Genomic DNA, 15,537 nt, shown 5'->3' on the forward strand with positions numbered 1-15,537 from the left:
ACTGTCCAGCCTGTCTCTGCGGTATACATTCCAATCTGAGTGTAGAATTTCATTACAGTTTACATCTGGTTTCAGCCAACTTTCCGTCCCTAGTACTATGTGGGCAGTTCTGGGACCTTTCTATAGACGATTCTGCAGTTTACTATTACCACATTAATATTGTCATTCCCTGTTGCGTTATGCCTACTGCTACCTTGTCGCGTCTCAGGAGGCGTCTTCTCGGGCCTAGGGGGGGCAATTCTCTAACCTAAAAAACCCACATGTGCACTCCACACGTACTCTGCTACCCTTGTAGCCGCTTCCTGCGTGTAGTGCACGCCTAACCTATTCAGGGGGACCCTACATTCCTCCACCCGATAGAGGTGGTCCAGAAATTTGCACCCCAGATCCCCGCAGAATCGTCTGAGCCTCTGGTTTAAGCATTCCACTCTGCTCCAAACCAGAGGACCACGATCGGTTCTGGGAACGACACTACAGATAGTTAGATTAGACTCCACCCAGCGAGCGAGGCTTTCCGCCTTCACCAACCCGCCAACCGCCTGTATGAACTGAGGATGACCTCTGAACCCAGACGGCAGGAGTCATTGGTACAGTCGGGTGCACCCAGTACTCTCTATCGCCGTCGCAGACAGAGTGAACACTGGCCTTCTTCCCCGACCTTTCCGCTATTTCCCTAAGGGGGTCCATCACCCGCCTAAAGTTGGAGTTCCCAATCACTAATAAACCCCTTCCCTCCGTGTGCCTGCTCGGACCTTGCTGAAGGAGCGGCCACATGTCCACTCACAGGCAGAGCAGGCGATGCCACACGGCAGCCTCCACACTGGCCCTCCGCCTCGCGCGACGCGAACGCCGTTGAACCTGCCACTCACCTTGGGAGAGGGTGGCCCAACCGCGCCCGGTACCCGCGAAGATGTCTCGACAGCAGGGACAGTGGGTTAAGCATGTAACACCTGGGGTGTACCACGCGACGTGCCAGACTCCCCACTGCCGCTACACTCCGAGGCAGCATCCTGAAGACGGCTGACCGCGGCCATCAGCAAGATTCAGCTGTTCGCGAACAGTGGCCAGCTCCTCCTGCGTCCGTACACGGCAGTCACACATTCAATCCATCCAGTCAGACTTCAGTCTCTTCCTCCGGCACACTTAACGTCTTTTTACATTCAACGGTGGAACACTTCACTTTGAGCAGCGGCGCACTATTTATATGCACTACGTGTTGCTATTACAGCGTCATCTGTTAGCGGCTTTCCGAGCTGTTCGAAACTTCTGTATAACATTCTTACGGATTTGACAATAAACATATCTTTTGATGCACTCATCTGTCGATCATAGTTTTCGAGATATTTAATTTTGAAAGCAGGGACCCCTCTACTGGACGCCCTATACACCTTTAAATCACTCATAAATTAAATCACTATAGTGCATATTATCAGTAATAAAATCCGTTATAGTTGTAAAAATTATTTATTTCTAAAAATGAAATCACAATCCGGTTTCAGGATGTGTGTCCTATTTTCAGGTGCATATTAAAATGTGAGTCCAAAAACATTGCATAACTGAGGTTAAATAGGTAAAAATATATTAGAAAGGTGTATCCCTGGAACATGGCACTGTTTTAACAGGTTTTAACCTACTTTAACCTCAATTATGCATCCCTTATGTACTAACATTTTAATATACAACTGAAAATGGTACATACGTCCTGAAACCGAGTTGTCCTTTCCTTTTTAGAAATTAATAATTTTTGGATCTGTAGAGGATTTTATCATTGGTGCTGAATAATGTTTGAGAATGTCTCGTCACGAGATACTGCATATTGTACACAAAATACAGTAATAAGTAAAATTTCGTTATTTTCTGTCAGTCCTAGTCTAATTTTAATGGCCATCGGTGTACCTGAAATGATTCGACCAGGTGTCCATATTACAACGTGTCTAATATTCGGAGGCGTGGAGGTGGAGAGCAGAAGGTGACCGGGGGGGGGGGGGGGTGTCATGCTCATGGCAAGAGGCAAGAAAAGGCAGACTAGGGGCAGTTTGGGTGTTGTATAGCAAAGCCCAGATTGAGGGCCCTGCCACAGATGGGGATCACAGTCCTACCGCCTCCAGTGCAGACGCCTCTCAATCGAATTCTCCATCCCGCCTCTTAATGTATTCAGCATTTATTCGCGAGACAGCTCTGCGTTCTACTGCAGGCAACTTACCGGCGCCTTGGTAATTCGCCGAACTTACCTCCTCCTCAAGTTTCACCCGAGCCAGCAAATATCAAACAGTCGCAACTTCGAGAAGGCTTCCAGACTCTGGATTTAACTTGTCGAAGAAGTTAAGAACGCATTCATTTCGTGGTGCTGACTTTGTTGATTCACTGAATTTTCGTTTCATACTAGTTCGTGGAATGCACCTCACTAGATACGATGGCGAATTCTTCATTTTGTGCAGCAAGTATTTCATTACTCAAAGTTAAAAACTACCAGTATCACAGAAAGTCAGCATTAGAGAGACGCCGTTCTCCGTGTTACTGCATATGAAACTCCGAAATGAGTTTCGATATTCCACTCTACTAGGTGGAGCTATCAGCGATTTGTGTGACTCGATGTAGTTTCCTAGAGTTTCGACTGGTAATTTTTTAAGCGTTAGTAGCGTTATTACAGCTGTTTTGAAAAGTAGGTACGTTGTTAGGAACTAAATCAGGGAATAAAATAATTGGAAGATTTATTATAACAGTTTTAAAACCTTTTGCTATCGAGTATGTCGGACATCCCAAACAGTTATCACATTTATGGCATCACCAGGTTTTTTAATATTTAATAATTTTTATTTTATTTTTATTTACTTGCTTTAAGTTTAATTAGATAGCTTATAGGTCCTAATTGCTTATTTATACTGGCATGTGAAGATTACTGTCAAGCCATCTCTTGCATCAGCAAAAGTCTTCAGTTGTACTTGACCAATTGCGGACGAAGTCGGTAAAGGAGTCCACGATCTTGTTATGGGACTTTATTTGTAGAGATCCGTCTTGATCACATAAGTTTTACAATTCATGAATTGTACAAGTTACGTACCTTTACAAATAAAGTAATACTTGACGCCACATCTGGAATTGACGTTAAACAAAAGACTTATTAATTTCAATGGAATATTTATACGATGCATTACAAATGATGATTTTCACGTACTTTATTTTTTAGTAAATATTCTTCGTCTTGCAGTCGGTAATCCAGTCACTAATATAGAGTAACTGGCTGAATACCTGTCATTTCCCGGTATGTATTTATTCCAATCGTCTATTAGTCCTCCTTTCTCTTTACTCTCTGTCCATCTCTTCCTACCCCTCCCCCCTCTAAGTCATCACCTCCTCTTCTTCTATCTCCTCCTCATTCCCTCCATATCCTCCTCCTTATCCTTTCCTCTTTACATTCCCAATTTCCCCATTTCTCTGTCCATCTCCTCCTCTCCTCTGCCTGTGTCTACCTCATACTTCCTCCTATATCTCTTCCTCCCCCACCCTTCTCTGTCCAGAATCCCAGATAGTAAAAAATATGTTTACTCAATTTGTCTGAAATCGACCCAGAGGTTTAGAAGCAAATGTGGAACAGACACACGTACATACATACACACATTTTTACGGAATGTATTGATATCTGCAATTTCGAGAGCAGTTAGAATTATATACTATTCGCCAGGACGTCCAGACAAGAGAGTGTGTTAACAGAGCCTAGTGCTAAACAAGTGGTGGGTGACAGATTAGCACCAGCTATTTAATATCGTTGTTGACGAAGATCATATTCATTGTAACAGAGAAAAAAGAATCAGGAAGAATTACATCAATATACGTTGAAACAATTATAGATACTACACATTTTCTGTACATATTAAAATTTCTATTATAACAACTCCATTGTTATTTATGTACTGTTCAGTTTTCAGTCTAGAGTGAAGTAGAAACATACAGTGAGTAATATCTTTGCAATGAAATAGTAAAAACTGAACAGTACATAAATAACAACTCCATTGTTATTTATGTACTGTTCAGTTTTTACTATTTCATTGCAAAGATGTTACTCACTGTATGTTTCTACTTCACTCTAGATGTGTTACTTCTCTTCCAATGTTGTCTGCTAACATTTAACTTCTTTGGTGATAATACTCAGTAAATGTCTGAAGATGGCCTTGTAAGCTGAAAACCGGTTAGCAACAAAAATAATATTGTAGAACAAAAGCAAACTGGTGCTTTTCATTTATTATTATAATGTTGTTCTACCAAGAACCGAAGGAAGATTCTGTTAATATTCTGGAATTCTTAAATGCAGTCAGTATATTACATTTTTTGTATGAATAAAACTTAAGAGTTTGTCAAAGTAGTCTTCATTATCATTATTATCACTATCTACTTGATATCCTCTACCTATATTCAATTAATAACTTTGTTCATATTTCTTTATCTCTTGAAAGAAATCAAAAAAATTTAAATGGTTCAAATGGCTCTGAGCACTAAGGGACTTAACATCTGAGATCATCAGTCCCATAGAACTTAGAACTACTTAAACCTAACTAACCTAAGCACATTACACACATCCACGCCCGTAGCGGTCGCGCGGTTCCAGACTGAAGCGTCTAGAACCTCTCGGCCACACCGGCCGGCAGAGAAAGCAAACAATTTTCTAGATCCATCTGCCCCCCATTTGCCTGACTATGTGCTCCACTCATCTCAGTTTCATTCTCATTGCATTAACTGTTGTGAACTGCGAACCTTGCCAAGATGGAGTGGCTATGGTGCCTCAGCGATACATATAGCTTTATCATAGATGGAACCACTACAGACAGAGGAGAGGCCAGACCAACCCGTGGTTCCTGAAGAGGAGCAGCGGCCTTTTCAGTTCTTTCAGGGACAACAATGTCGAAGATTGACTGCTCTGCCCGTGTAACATCAGCCCAAAACGGCCTTGCTGGGCTGAAAGCAAAGGGAAATTAGAGCGGCTAATTAACTCTACTGTATGACTTCATATTGATGACAGCCTCTTGGATAAAATACTCCGGAGATAAAGTAGTACCTCCATACGGATCTTTTAGCTGTGACTACTCAGGAAGATGCCATCAGGAAAAATTAACTGGATCGGAGCTTCGTATGCACGTATTCGACCCGTTAATCGGGTAAGTAGCTTAGACCATTTTTAAAAGAGAAATGGTATCTACTGTTGTAGACGTAGGGGTATTTAATGAAGGGCACTAGTAGGAGGAACAGGACTTATGGTCAGGTCAGTACAGGATTATCAACAGAAAATCAAGTGAGAGCAATGCAGAAGTAAGCCTAATAATGAATAATAGACTTGAAATGCCTTTAGGCTGTTAAGAACAGCAAAATTATCGTAGCCAAAAAAGACACGAAGGCAACAACCACTACAGAAGTACAAGTTTATCTGTCAACTAGAACCCCAAATTATGACAACTGAAAGAATGTATGATGGGGTGAAGGGATTATTCAAGTAGTTAAGGAGACGACTAATTGTGACCGGTTAGTAGAATTCGGTAATAGAGAAAGGAAGAGAATGAAAGTGGTGGGAGAACCTGGACTGGGGGAGGGATCAAAGGGCAAGCCACCCGGTAGAATTTTGCACAGAGCATAATTTAACCATCGCTAACGTTTGGTTTAAAAATCATGAAAGTTTGCTGCGTATGTTGAAAAAATAAGAACATACTGGAACGTTTCATATTTTGAAACCAGATCTGGAACTGTAAGACATTTCTAGGGGTAGATATGGACTAACTTACTGACTATGAACGGTAGATTAAACCCGAAGATGTTGCAAAAAGATAGCAAATTAACGAAATGGGAATAGGTTAAACTGAAGGAAGAAGAGATTGTTGGGAGTTTCAGACGAAGCATTGCGCAATGCTGGATCGAAACTGAGAAAGGAATACAATGGAAGACGACAAGGGAATTTTGACTGACGAAATAAGTAAGGCAACAGAGGGTCAAAGAGGTAAAAAGTCAGGGCGTAATAAAAACTCCTGGATAAAAAAAGGAGAAATTAACTGACGGAAGGAGAAAATCTATATACTCAGCAGAGGAAGCAGGCGAGAGGGAATATACCCGTCTAAAACTGAATTGGCGGAAAGAGCCAAGTAGCTAAGTAAGAATGGCTAGAGGAAAAATGTGACGTTGTAAAAATATAGTAGGGAAAAAATAGATATAATCTATAGGACAATTAAAGAGACCTTTGGAGAAAAGACATGCAGCTGTATGAATATAAGGAACTCAGTTGGCTAAACAATAACAAACTAAGAAGGGATAGCTGAAAGGTAGGTGGAATATATAACAGACCTATATAAGGGAAAAACGTTGGGGAGAGTATTACAGAAAGAAAAGGTGAACATCAGACAGGAGATAGGTGATTGTAAGAAGACGTACTCGAAACAACACTGGAGAAGATGACATCCCCTCAGAATTATTGAGATCCTTGGCATAGCCAGCCATGACAAAACTATTGCATCCTATGTACAAGATGTATGAGACAGGCGACATGCCCTCTGTCGTTAAGAAGAATTAGTAATTCCATTAACAAAGAAGGCATGTGCTGATAGATGTAAGTACTGTCGATCAATCTGTTTAATAAGTCGTGATTGCAAAACATCGACACGAATTATTGGAGAAGAATGGAAAACGGTAGAAATCGACCTGGGGAAAGATCAGATTAGTTTTCGGAAAAATGAAGGCACATGTGAGGGAATACTGATCCTACGACTTATCTGAGAACATATTTTGAAGAAAGTCAAATCTACTCCTACAGCATTTGTAGATTTAGCGAAAGCTTGTGACATTGTTGACTGGAAGACATTCTTTGAAATACTGAAGGTATCACGGATAAAATTATTGAAGCAGAAGGTTATTACGGAAAAACGGGCTACAGGAGCCGAAAGACGAGAAATGGAAGAAGTAGTTGAGAGAAGATTGAGACAGGATTGTAATCCATCACCCATGTTATTCAATGTGTACATTCAGCAAGCAGTAAAGGAAACCAAGGAGTAATTTTGGAAAATGTGTTAAAGCTTAAGAAGAAAAAAAGAACTTCAGAGTTTGCCGATGACATTGTAATTTCGTCAGAGACGTCAAAGGACTTGGAACAGCAGTTGAAATGACATTATAAGATGCACATCAACAAAAGTAAAGAAAGGGCAATTGAACGTAGTCCAGTTAAATTAGACAATGCTGAAAGAATTAGAATACGAAATGAGTCACTAAAAGTAGTAGATGAGTTTTTCTATATGAGCAGCAAAGTTGCTGGTGGTGGCCGACGTTAATGCGGTATAAATGGAAAGTGGCAATAGCAAGAAAAAGCATTTCTGAAAAAGAGAAATTTGTTAAAATCTTGTACAGGATGTCCCGGGAGAAGTGATCAGTATTCAAGGATATGACTTGAACGACGATTCGAGGCTAAAAGGTCAAGCAAATATGAGCTTTAAGATGTATACCTGAAGAGCTACGAGCACTTCATCTTTGTTACGTAGAAGCAAATCTCTTCTGCTACAAGCTCTTTGCTTTCCATATTTTGGGAGAAAGTATTCCAGTAAATGTGGGCGAAGATGAACAAATGCTCACAGCTCATGTTTACTGGACATTTTTTCTTGTTTTGGTCCGTACTCCCACCATTAAAACCATGGAAAGCAAAGGGCTTGCACTCGAAGTGATTTGTTTCATAGTATCGAAGATAAAGAAGTGATCAAAGCTCTTAAGATATGCATTTTAGAACCCGTACCTACTAGGCTTTTTTTGCTTTGTATAATCGTTCCAGTCATATCCTTAAATATCGACCAATCGTCCTGGGACGCAATGGATAACTTTTAATGTCAAAAAGTCTTCTCTGTGGGTATTAGTGTGTAGTGTACCCTTGAATGGACGTAAAATGTGGACAATAAGTAGTCCAGACTAGAAGGGAACAGAACCGTTTGAAATACGATTCTGTAGGAGAATGCTTAAGATTAGATGGGTGCACCGAATAACGAATGAAAAGGTACTCAATCGAGTTGGAGAAAAAAGAAATGTATACTCTAGCTGTCTATTAGAAGGGATCAGGAATTGTCAGTTTGGTAATGGAATGAAGTGTTGGAGGTAATTGTGAAGAGGGAGGCCAAGATTTGGATACAGTAAGCAGATTCAGATGGATGTAGATTTCTGCAGTTACTCAGAGATGAAAAGACTTTTGCAGGATACATTATAGTGGAGAACTGCATCAAACCAGTCTTCAGTCAGAAGACCACAACAACAACAGCAACAACTATAATGATTTCGTTTCCCAGTCCAGTCTGTTTCCTTTGCCATACGTTTGTTTTCCAAATCTTCTCAATAATTCCAATCATACATCTCTTGGTTGCTCACTCTACAACCCCTCTCAGCGTTTTAATAGTTTCATTGCCGTTAATAAAAACTGGTTATTTGTACAGCCTGTTAAAATTTCCTTCTCAGACACGTTATATGCTTAGTTTTGAAAAAAAATCTGTTTTTCTCGAAACCATTCAAGGCTATTTTTATTCTTTTGTTTATTTCTTTTGCTTGTCATCCAGCCCTTGTGTTTTGATGTATTTAATACAAAAACTGATTATTGTAGTGTTTGTCAGCAGCTGCTATCTTATTTCTGATATGCGTGTCAATGTTATTTTAAACTTATTGTCATTGGTTTTGAAATCTATTTTGAAACAGAGTCCGCTTGACTGGAGTATACAACCTCTTGCTGACAATATGAAGTCAATTACATGCACTGTCAGCAGAATATTCGGCTCCTCACGAGTGATTCAATTACTCCACATTGGTACGCGTACAGGTGTAGCTGCGGCAAGTACATCTCCGATGGTAACTACCGAGAGCAGCTCACTGAATTTCTGGGCGACGTTTTTCTTCCGACGGAAAACTGCCAGCGAGTTTGTGAGCCATTGCATCCTGCGTCACGAGGTTAACGTAACGCAGTTGATGGCCCACTGCAGCGAGTTCATTGCTGGTGTAATGCGTATCTGCCATTGGCCAACTATCCTTTAAGGTACAGTTGTTCAGTCTTGTCACTGGAATTATTTCGCACACACACGTCACAGACGTGAGTCCGGACTGGCTGGCAATATTGGTCAACAGTATCTCAGGATACCGAAAGTCCCGGATAATTCAGGGACGGTAGTATCAGCCGATACGAGAAACCTACCCCTGCATGCATGCCGCTTAATTAAGCTCTCGTGTTATCCCTCACCCTTGCAGGTATAAACACAGTCAAGAAGAATAAGACTTTTTTAATACAGTATTTGGCCAATGTTCAGATGATAATGATGATTAAGTGATTTGTATTGGCAACACTACAGATTGTTCTTTAGCACCCATACTAAAATGGCGAGTCGACTGTGCTAAAAACTAGGATCGCAGAGGTTTCCAATATTAACAATGTCAAATAATTCTCCAAAATATACGCACCCTCCTACATTCGCACTCTATTAACTAAGATACAAGCACACCTGTGCTCCCATACCTCCTCCCACAGATGCACTGAATTACATCATTTCAGAAAAATAATCGATAAGAAGGAAATAGAAGAAGAGATTAAAAATTATAAGAACGAAGTGTGTACTATAGCTGAAGAAAGGAGCGCAATACGATCAAAAATTATATTTACTATTGAACTCGAAAAACAGGACAGTTTTAGTTTTGTTAACCTCACCTGACAAAGAAAGATGGTAAACATTTATTTGAGGTGTCCATAAAACTGTTAAATGTCGACTCTACCCCTCGAAAAACTTAGAAATGGGCTTACATCAGATCAGCGTTTCATACGGTCCTAAAACTTTAGCCCTAAATTTATGAAATGGAGAAGAAAGCTTAGAACAATTTTGCAAGTGGCCTAGGCGACCGGATATAAGGAGCACAGCTTCAAGAAACTGTTTAAGAAACAGAAAGAAAAAAAAAACAGAAACCTATAACAAGCTGAAGTGAATGTAGGCCTTTGTACTACAAGAATGGGAGCAAGACTACGTAATAAGACGAGAGAAACCAGCAAATTTATAGATTAGGGCGTTTAGAAACTTAACTGTAAAGACTTTAATACGTATAGTGTTCGTCAAATAGACACGAATTTCTCCATCACACTTACGTAGCACACGTATGAACAGAACAAAAGTGCTCTCAGTAATCATTTGTGCTCCCACAAACATAGAGGGGGTCATATAACTGACAGTTTAGAATTTTTGTATAAAGCAGCAAAAAGCGACATCTGGAAGAAGTGGAAATCTTTGTGCACTGTAACAGACAACCACAATGCTCGCTTAACTAACAAAACGACTTCATACTGAACTGGTATTTCGATATCCTTCACGACCTTTTGGTGTAGCAATATGGCGAGTGCAGCGGACCATTTTGGAGTTGCTTATGTGTCCTCCAGCGGATGTAAGTCGGCTGCAAGTTGCGGCCACGACCCCAGTGTCAACGCCCCATCCAAACACGACGGCTGCGAGATGGCGACCATACCAAACTGCGAAGTTCACTGTTCATTAATTTTTAGCACCCTTTGTGTCTTGTAATAATAAGATCACCATAATGTAACATCATCACTATCATCACTATTTTACGTAAATTTACCTTCAATTCACTTGCATCGCAAATAATGGGCAAATGGAAAGTGATACTGAGTGCGATTTTCACAGAATGGATTGGCCGTCAGGGGCTCGTATTGTTAGCCAATAAATAAACTGTAATAATAAAGAGTATTTTTGTACAAACATAGTCTTTTGTTAAGTGGAACAATGCCTATTGACCAGGCGCGGCTCGTGGTTTCTATACTGGGGAAGGCTGCGGTATTTATCGATCGGAGCCAACATAGATCTCGGGTTACGCTACAGATTAGTCTGACATAAACATCTAAGGATTCAGGGGGAGGGGTTGGTCATATCACTCTCTACCCATAATTTTACGTACTGTATCTTCTATAATCAGGTATTAAATTTCATTAGAAGCTAACTTCGAGTTAAAATCTTTGGTTAGTGTTTTTATACGTCGTCATTACATTTTCTGACACTTTGCAGCAAATCATATGAAAAGACGCGTTTCGGGGAGATCTTTAATGCGACGAATCTTAACTTTGCGGCTGCTTAATATTTTAGGTGTTTTCAGTTCTAAACTTAAGGCGTTTATTGTGGTTTACCTCCAGAGCTCGAAGTTTACGAGTTCGCATGACGATACTGTGATGTTTTGGTGACGTCGCAGGTCTTGTGCAAGTAAAACTCACTAAAATCTTGCAAAATACACTCCGAAAAAGAAACTTGCTAATATCACACGATATCAACAAAAGCAGTCAGCACCAGCAAGCAAGCAAGGAAAGTAAAGTAATGGGACAAATTTCGCGCGCTTTGTCCTCTAATCACTTATGAAACTCTCGCTAGATGGCAGTACTGTTATGTTACTGTAGTCTAGTGCACTCTGGCGGGATATTTGCAAACTAATTCTAAACGTGGATAAAATAGCCAATGGCAGAAACAAAACAACTATGTAAAACATTATCAAAACAATAATACCAAACGTCGATTAATGACACATCGAAGCGTAGTAGAGATGTGCAGAGAGAGAGATTGGATAGCGAAGGTTCGGCCACTCTACATTCCTTTATTACATAGATAGAGGAACTTGAAAAACGTGTGGTGGTTGGTATGACACCCTTAGGCTGCTAGTTCTGAGCCTTCGGGTCGCCCATAAAGAGCAGTACTATGTAGAAGCCACGCCCCCAAACCGCTACTACATGCAGCTTACGGACTTTCCAAGGCGCAGCCTAAACATTACTAACCGTTCGGAAAACATCTATCGATACAAACAGTTCCAAAAACGTTGACCGTCGTTATTTTAATCGGAATGGGAAATATGTGAAATTCGTCTTGATAATTTAAATTATGTAATACGTTCTTCCGAAATTTACTTTAACATATATTTTGGGGCGGCTCCGCCTCAGAGCCTTTAATTACGAGCCGCGCCTGCTATTGACACTAATAAACTAAAAGTAGGATACATTAGAATGTCAGTGCTATTTGTTGCAGGATTCTAGTGCGAGTCGTTTGCGAGATATCGTATTTTGAAAAGTTCCCACGCCGACACTTTTACCATACCTGTGGTACCACACACTGAAGAACAATACAAGTCCATACACTAGTTATATGGATTCCGACCAGTACCTACACAATTGACCATCAAAGGTTCAGTTCAAAATTACCACCGGCATTGGCAATAAACGCTTCCAGTATGGTGCAGAACGACTGCTGCAGACGTGCCAGCATTTCAGCTGAGACATCCGAGCAGGCCGCAGTAATATATCGTCACATAGCATTGGATGTACTTGGTATGTCCTTGTCTATGGCGTCTTTCATCTTTCCCCAAAGAAAAAAAAACAAGGGTCTGCAAGCGTCAAATCCGAGGATAGGCCAAGGTACAGATCCTCTGCGTCCAGTCCAACGACTTTGAAAGTATTCGCGAAGGCATGATATACTACTGCCGTCATGTTGGTACCACAGGTTCCTCCTGGTCTGCAGAGGAACGTCTTCTAGCATCCTTGGAAGATGGTTAATTAGGAGGCTGCAATACTTATGCGCGGTCAGCGTTCCGTTGATGAAAAAAGGGCCTCAGAACTGCAGGTTCACTATCCCACACCACAAGTTTACACGTTGACATTCCACCTGACGAAATCAATAGGAATTACCAACAGACCAATAGTGCATGTTTCGGCGTTTTACCTGGCCTTGATTGGAAAATGTGGTTTCATCACTAAACAAGAAACATGGTACATCTGGAATATCTTGTCCTATGGACCATGTACAGAAGTTAACACGATTCTCACAATCGTTTCCATGCAAATCCTGATGGATAGAGATGTGACAGGGATGAAACCTACGTCGATGGAGAGTGCTTAAGACACTTGCCTGACACATGCTACTTCCTTGTGTGATTGTGCGGGAGCTAACGTGTGGATCAACTGCTACAGCAGCGAGAACATTCGTTTCCCCGACTTCTGTCGTAACCTGTTTCCCTCTGCTACGTTGTCCAAGTGTTACAATACTACTTTCACTTAACTGATTGAAGAGATTGTAACGTTCTTTAAAAAAATTTATCTGCTTTGTATGGAATACATTGATGAAAGTGTAATGTTCTCAAAAAATTACTTTTGAATGCATTGTATCGAACTTTGCTTTGTAATACTTGAATGAATGCCTGAACTGGAAATGCATACAAAACTGAAGTTTCTTTAAATTTTCTTCTTATTTTTTTGTAATACATTCGATCAAGCCGGGTGAATACAAATATATATGTTGTCTTACCTCTAAAGCAGCAACAGTGGAATGCGATATATTCTCAAATGTTTTTTATTCCAGTCTTTGATCACAATATCAATTCTTTTGACGATGACCGGTTTCAGTTAGTAATGACCATCCTCAGATCTAAAATATAAAAATGTAAAGACCTAGTGAGCATTGTGTCTTTGAACACAATAAGCATTACGTATCACAATATACTATCATACAACCAGGGAAATGTACAGATAAAATACGGTAAAACACACTTTTTCTACACCATGTGCTGAAATGATAAGGCCATAATAATCTCTCATTAGAAAATATAAATATGCTAGCTAGAAGCTCAGCTGTGTGCAATACTGGCCGTAATACCTCGAAAAGCACATGAAACTCTTTTGGCTGATAAATGAAAACATTTAAGGAAAATCCATCATTTTTTATAACGTGTGTGAAATCTTAAGGTCATCAGTCCCTAAGCTTACAAACTACTTAACCTAAATCATCCTAAGGACAAACACACACACCCATGCCCGAGGGAGAACTCGAACCTCCGCCGGGACCAGCCGCACAGACCATGACTGCAGCGCCCCAGACCGCTCGGCTAGTCCCGCGCGGCATCATTTTTGAAAAACTTATGATCTGGACAGGGTGGCGGTACTGATTTTGGTGAACTAATAACAGTGATTTTTTGTGAAATTATATTCCAGGCATAAATACAAATCATCAAACTACATATACCTGTGTTAACGAATCTTAGAAACATTGCAAAAGGAAAATATCTAACTAGCTTTTTCATCAAATCAATTTACGTACATTCTGGGGTTACTCAACAATTACAAATTATCAGCCAACACAGCTACACTAACGCGCTGGCAAAACGAGGGTCATAAACATTTAACATCTTTATCTTGCTTGCGAGAAGACTTTTGCTTACATGTTCTCCTAATTCCTACATTAATCTAACACTTGGTGATTTCACAGATCTTACCACAAAAACTGCCTACGTCAGCCTCTTTCGCTCACAGACAGCTACCTACTACTGTGTGCCAAGTTCTCTCTTACTCCAACATTTCAATCTCAGACCAGACAGTATCTTTGGCTCTACGATCGTGCACAGTCAGAGACCCGCTTTATAAAGCCTATCAGGGAAATACTTTGTTTATGATATAATAGTTACATTTTGGTTTGCATTAATATTATCATCATATTCGGGTGCCATACACAAGTGTACCCCAAGTAGACTCGTTTCAAGACTGAGGAATAATTGCCGAGATGGGTGACGTTTTTTGGGACATCTTGCCGCATGCAGGCCACAAGAACGAAATGTATTCTTCCTATAGTTTCCGTACACCATGAGCATGTCAGCTTTATCTGCATTGGTGAATCGCATCGTCCACTCCTGACCTATTGCTTGAAATGACACACACTAACTGATTAGCAAGTAGCAATGCACTAGAGGTACATACAAACACATTGTCAGCAAACATAACAACATAGCACTTAGCAACCAGGCAGGTTGAACGGCACCGACAAGTGTCGGTATGAAAAAATTTCAAAATAGGATATCTCGTAAACGACTCGCGCTAGAATCCTGCAACAAACATCACTGACATCCTAATTTACCCTGCTTTTAATTTGTTGATGCCGACAGGCATTGTTCCGTTTAAAAAGGTATATGTTTGCACAAAAATACACTTTCTAAGGATTATTACAACCGATTTCTCGCTAACAATACGAGACCCTGACCACCAATCCATTCTGTGAATACCACACATCAATAACACTTTCCATTTCCGCAGTACTTGCGATGCACATTTTAGGTGATTCACCCTGTATACCTTTAAAAAGAATTTATAGTAATTGTTTTCTATAATACGTGTCAAAAGTTGAAGTAGTTCCACCGTTAGACAAGTCCACGGCATTTTTATTAATTTCACTATTATTTTTATTTTGCTGACAATGAATGCAGACCCATTATTAAAATTTTTAGATGTTACATTCGAAAGTGTCTCTGCATTAACGCCATCTAACGAACACAGATTGTCTTATTTAAGGCAGCCTCTATCACTAAACAATAGCACTAGTCTACTGTACGCTTGTCCAGAGGAATTTTTGACGATGTGCTGTTTATATGAGTACTGTGAATAAACTAAGTTCCATTTTTACACTGCCGTGTAAAACTTAGAGATGAAGTAATTTTCGCATACTCTGTCACTGCCAAGTAATGTAGTTCGAAGAA

This window comes from Schistocerca serialis, chromosome 1 (genome assembly GCF_023864345.2).
Source record: "Schistocerca serialis cubense isolate TAMUIC-IGC-003099 chromosome 1, iqSchSeri2.2, whole genome shotgun sequence".
NCBI lineage: Eukaryota > Metazoa > Arthropoda > Insecta > Orthoptera > Acrididae > Schistocerca > Schistocerca serialis.